We start from the raw sequence: 5,926 nt of genomic DNA on the forward strand, positions 1-5,926 counted from the left end.
GGCGGCAACCGTCTTGTTACACCTTGAAACCAAGCACAGAGCCAAGTGCTGAAATGCAACCTTCGTATACGCCCTATCTTGCCCCAAGAAGGCCAGACATCCTTTCATGTCTCACACCCCCCTACGCTGTTTTAAGGCTGTTCAGATGCACAGAGCCATATTAAAATATCGGTGCCTCATTATCGTGCATCTAACCTATGTGAATTATTATGTTAATATATTATGTTATGTGAAAAGATGGCTTATGCTAGAGTATGTGCAGCACCTTCACGCAGGATCTAGTATTAATATGGTGTTAATAATCATCTTACTGGCTGCATTTAAAGCAGTTTTCACCATCTAGCTGCTCGGGTTTCACGAAGTCCGTCAGCGCTGCGGTGACAGTTGAGGCTGCCTGGAGGAGTGAGAAAGGAGAGACTGATCTCCGGGAAATGCCCTCGCCCAAACACTTATCAGGAGTTGACAAGAAGACCCAGGTGAACCCGCAAGCAGCGCCCACAAGGAGGCAGAAAGAGGGTACGATGCCGAACATTTCCCTCAATTCCCTCAATTCCTGGGTCTATCAAGAGCTACGTCTCTGTGCCACTGCTCAGTTCAGCTACCGATGGTGCGCGGGGTCATCAATAATGAAAATAATACCACCCGTCAGACGGGTGTTGAGGGAGGGCAAAAAGAAGAAGGACGCAGAGGGATCCTTCCACTCCACTTGCCACCCACCACCAGGCTCTCTTGTGTTCACGGTATGCGTTTTTAAAGCAACTGTGTTGATTCTGGAAAGCTACAGGGGCCTTGCGACATCTTGAAGCACAATTAAACTCTCTTACTTTGATATCCAAAGGAATATCCAGAAAGGCCTCGTAGGAATCAGAAACCACTTTGCAGCTCGAGCACGTGACTGGAAGGAAATTCAAAATGCTCAGCGATGGGGAAGTCGACTGACTGCCGCTTTACGTCCTTCATACCTACTACGCCAGTCACACCATCAGCTGTTCATCACAGGCCGACAGAAGGACACAGACAATTCCAAGGAGAGCAATGGTTGTGGAAAAGTACCTCTGGATCTCAGAAAGCCCCCAAATATTTGGTGGATGATAGTAGTCGATTCGGAAGAGATGTCCAAGCTGGAAATAAATGGTAAGGCAGAGAGTTATCTCCTCCCGGAGTTTTGCTTTGTGTGAAAGCCCTGGGCATAGTTTCTCCTTGATGGCACTGCACCAAGGAGTCCAAAGGGCTCGGGAACATTGCAAAGGGAATTTGCTTGTGCTTACTTGCTGATTCCACCCAGACAAGCTCTCTGCATGGCATCAATAGCATAACGTAAGAACTCATGGGCATCTTCCTGCCTGCCAAGCTGGAAATGTTTTCCTATTACTAAAAAAGAAGAAGTTAGTAGCTTTCTCCTACAAGAACAGAAGAAAACTTGTCAAAGCACCCGAAATGACTCACGTGTGAGAATGCTGACGACAGCCGAAGGATAGATGGCACCGCCTGAGAAGCGCAGGACGCTGTTAACGTGCTTTTCCATTCTACACATCATGCAGAAGCCTGGCTGGCGGCCTGAAGAGGAAGGGAGGGAAGCAAGAGCCTTAGGTGAGCAAAACATCCACAGCAATGGGAAACCCAGTGGGGATTTTGAAGTTCTAAGAATGGTCTCCGCTCCTCCCAAGGCGACAGCATCCCAACGAGCCCAGGACACTTTAGCGCAGAGAAAACTTTCTTCAGAGGGATGTGAAACTGACAGAATATTTCTGTGCAATAAGCAAAGAGGGTTTAACCTGCAGGAATAGGGACCGAGACCTGGGGCTAGAAAGGGGTGCCCTTCTGAAGACGAACACAGCTAGATACGACAAGTGCCTTCTAGGCTTGAGTGTTCAGAGAAGACCCACTCGGGGAATTGGCAAAGAAGGGCTGCTTTTCTCTTAAATTCCAGATTCTTGAATCCTTGGGAAGTGCCCGACAGATTTACAAGGAGCTGTTCCTAAAAGTACTCACACGACTGGCTGTGCTCACGAGAGAGCAGGTAGTTGGCCAGAGGTGGGGTGTATGTCAGGCACTGCAGGACGGAGTTGAGGAAACACGTGTTGCCCGAGTTGTGGAGTCCCGCTCCAGCTCTGCATCGTTGCTGCCAGTCCATGTAAATCTTCTCCGGGGGAAAGAGGATCCTTTGTGGCAGAGCCATTCCCTCAGCAACGACTGCAAGGCGACGACATTTGAAAAGAGGTGAGACAATATTGTTGCACGGAAGCACATGTAAAAAAGTTGAGTTCTCTACGGGAGGACCCAGTACAACCCAGTAAAAAAGTTGAGTTGTCTACAGGAGGACCCCGTACAACCAGCTTAAACATCCAACCCGGAAGCATCAGGGGAAGCCTAACACTGCCACTGAAATTTTTCTGCTCAAGACAGTGTTTTGGAAAACAACGTGTTCCCCTGCTTACTTTCCATAAAGTCCAACAAACCCACCCTCTGACTTCTGTGCCTTGGGCTACCTTCCTTTCGCTCTACAGTCGTGAACTGCAGTATCAAGTCTTCCCTTTTCCTGACTGTAATTTCAGGAAAACAAGCAAGTCCCTAGCCCAGAAGGTAACCCTACTAATGTCAGATCTTTCTACGAGCAATGTCTTCTTTCAAAGATCGTACATAGTGGCAGAGCAGTGACAAAACGCGTCTCCCTGTGTCTCATTGAAAACACCTGGGTAAGTCTGGGTGCTATCGGGAAACGCCCCAGAATTCCCTCTCGGTCGTCAGGACCTCAACATTCAGGGATGGAGCACCAGCCACCTCCGTTGCCTTTGGGGATTCACAAAACCCAAGCCTGCCGCTGTAGCTGTTACTCACAGGAGTCGTTCCCCATCGCAGCCATCTCTCCTCGCAGGAACAGAGGGCGAAACTTGGGATGACAAAGGATGTCAGGACACGCTCCAGAAAGGCAAGATGAGCGCAAATCCCGTCACCTGATCACAAAGAAATAATCGTAGCTCAACAAAATGATTAAAAAAACCCCCACAGAACAGGATCCGCCATCAGAAGTGTTTCGGCGGTACTTGTAACTGCTGCAGAGCTGCGTTCTGATGTCCCTGGTCGCAGGACTCCAACCGACGGCAATCACCAAGGCCTTTTTGAAAGACTGCTTTGCGTGTCACCTTCTCTGAAGGTGCTGCTTCCCTCTGGCTAGCATTAGCAGCAGTCCTCGGGCTCTCCAGCCCGCACTTTCCCACCTTGTACGCAGGAGCGACCGGCTTTCGGCCGCTACTTTAACGTCTGCCTTTGCTGTGCTCCTTTTCTGTCTCCTTTCCTACCGCATCAGTCGGGGTGGGCTTCTTGCCATTCTAGGCTGAGCCCAACACCTCAGACTACACTACCACCCCCCTACTTACCTATCCTAGAAGAAAAAAGAAAGAAAAGATTTTTTTTATCCTAAAGAAATAAGAATTAGCAAACAGGAACGCTGCCCATAGCCCATCTCTGGCCAGCCCATCAAGGTGCAATAGCTCAGCCTACAGCTCGGAAGGTATAGACCAGCCTATACTTTTATCCCATAAAAGTATTTCTACCATTTTTCCCATTTCTACCTACTCTAGATCTGTCCTGAAAGTCAAATCATAATTACCTTTGCACAAGGATGGCAGTTGAGGAGAAGCGGGCAGAAAACGATAAATGGTTGGGAAAAAAAAGTAGGCACGCAAAGAGCAGAAGAAGGAGCTGAGCTATCCCGAAGGCCAGCTCAGCCCAACTGGCTGCCTCTGGCTTGCTCTTCAGGATGCCAAGCCCTGGCCAGGTGAGGTCACAAACGCCGGGCGTTGTGCCGCATCGCTGCCCCTTTGTGACACGGGGATGCACGGGGATGCGCTGCGGCCACAGCCCGGCCACCTCAGGTAGCCAGCAGCTGGGAGCCACTGGGCTTCCCCACGCGCTGCTGGCCAAGGGCTGTTCATCCGCTGCCGGAGCTCCCACCTCGTCCCCGAGCCGCACCAGCCAGATGAACAAAAAGCTGCCCGGGGCTGTAAGGATGCCTCTTCGCACCCGGGTTGACCTTGGATTTCTTTTCCACTCTTCCCAGGTACAGGACTGTGTCTGAGAGGGTCATGTAGCAAAGCATGTGGTCTCTTGCGGGTTCACTTCCAATGAATTTTTATCTCTGAACCGGCGCTACCAAAGAAACACCTTCGACGACGGCGCTGGCTTGACCTTGGCTGGCTGCCAGGCCCCCACCCAGCTGCTCTCTCACCCTCGAGCTCCAAAAAACATTTGTATGTGGCTTTTTAGCATCTTCGCATTTTGTAGAATCATAGAATCATTTCGGTTGGAAAAGACCTTCAAGATCATCGAGCCCAACCGGCAACAATGCGCGCTGAACCACGTCTTGAAGTGCTTTGTCTACGTGCTTTTTGAACACCTCCAGGGATGGTGACTCCACCACTTCCCTGGGCAGCCTGGTCCAATGCCTGACAACCCTTTCAGTAAAGAAATTTTTTCTAATATCCAAACTAAACCTCCCCTGGCGCAACTGGAGGCCATTTCCTCTCCTCCTATCCCTAGTTACTTGAGAGTAGAGACCAGCACCCACCTCGCTACACCTTCCTTTCAGGTCGTTGTAGAGAGCGATGAGGTCTCCCCTCAGCCTCCTCTTCTCCAGACTAAACCACCCCGGTTCCCTCAGCCGCTCCTCGGAAGTTCTCTAGACCCTTCTCCTTGTTCTCCAGACCCCTCACCACCTCGGTTGCCCTTCTCTGGACACGCTCCAGCACCTCATTGTCTTTCCCGTAGCGAGTGTCACGGTCCACTCGGTGGACTCGTGATGGTTCGTTTGCTACAATCTCAAAAGTGCAAAATTAAGGTGACCAACACCAAAGCAATAATCACACAGTAAAACTTTATTGTATTGCCTGTGAAGAGGCACGCGATTGTTAGAGATGGGTGAAAGAAAGGAGAAAAGAGTAAAGTTAAGTTTAGAGAGAGGAGAAAGAGAAGTTATAGCTACCACCGCTGATCTCAAGACGTCCTAACAGTCCCGGGTCCAGCTAATGCTGCGTCGTCGATCGTCGTGGTCCTTGGTGGGGAAGCTCCAAATTTCCGTTGTTCAGAAGTCATCTTTTATGCTTAGTAACACACCTTGCTCCACCTCTGCCTCAGGAGTCTCCGCCCTTCTCGAGCGAGGCTATTACGCAGGCACAGGGTCAGTGTCCGAGGCGTGGTAAGTCTTGGAGGCGGGTAGCCTTTGACCAGGAGGTGTGTTTTGGTATTATAATGAAGCAAAGTTCGTCTAAAGTTCATGATTTCTTCATCGATGTTATGGTAACAGTTGCAATCCATCCTTTTTGGACAGTAGCTGTGCGGTTATCTTTAACAGAGCCTTGTACCACGCGTTCTGTTCTTGGGATCGGCCACTGCACTCCAAACAGGCCGTTGTCAGATAACGTACTGTTCACGTTCCTGATGACGATGTTGAGACAATGCTGATTTTCTGTCCGTACTGTTCATGTTCCTGATGACGATGTTGAGACAATGCTGATTTTCTGACTGACTCCTACACCACCCCGTGGCTCAACATGGTCATCAGGACGTCAGGACCGTTTGGTGGTAGCATGATAAAGAAGAGGAAGAAGAAAAGGAAAAGAAGAGAGAGAGAGAGAGAGAGAGAAGATAGAAAGACAACTACAATGATATCCATTACAATCAAAGCTGTTTGAATTAATGAGGTTCCAAAACATCAATTGATTTGGGGATATCCACATTGGATGGGACATCAAGCATATTGTATGTGTTCAATACAGACATCAAACGTGTTAACCGATTCATCATTCTCCAGGCTATGACATACAATACTGCTGACAAAGCCAAACTGATCAAAACCAATATCAAGAGAACCACGATGGGGTGACACAACTTGTTCAGGATGCCTGTAGTAGTAGGCGACCATACGAAA

The 5,926-nt window shown here is 49.4% G+C and overlaps 1 long non-coding RNA gene across 1 annotated transcript; it reads right to left on the reverse strand.

Moving 5' to 3' along the window:
• Positions 1-355: 355 nt before the first annotated feature.
• Positions 356-1,327, reverse strand: LOC128138522 (uncharacterized). Its single transcript, XR_008234059.1, has 3 exons — positions 1,269-1,327; positions 1,054-1,121; positions 356-394 (listed from the first exon to the last, which is right to left on the reverse strand). It is a non-coding gene; the product is annotated as an uncharacterized LOC128138522 (long non-coding RNA).
• Positions 1,328-5,926: the final 4,599 nt, after the last annotated feature.

The sequence above is a fragment of the Harpia harpyja genome, unplaced genomic scaffold (assembly GCF_026419915.1).
Source record: "Harpia harpyja isolate bHarHar1 unplaced genomic scaffold, bHarHar1 primary haplotype scaffold_54, whole genome shotgun sequence".
NCBI classification, from domain to species: domain Eukaryota; kingdom Metazoa; phylum Chordata; class Aves; order Accipitriformes; family Accipitridae; genus Harpia; species Harpia harpyja.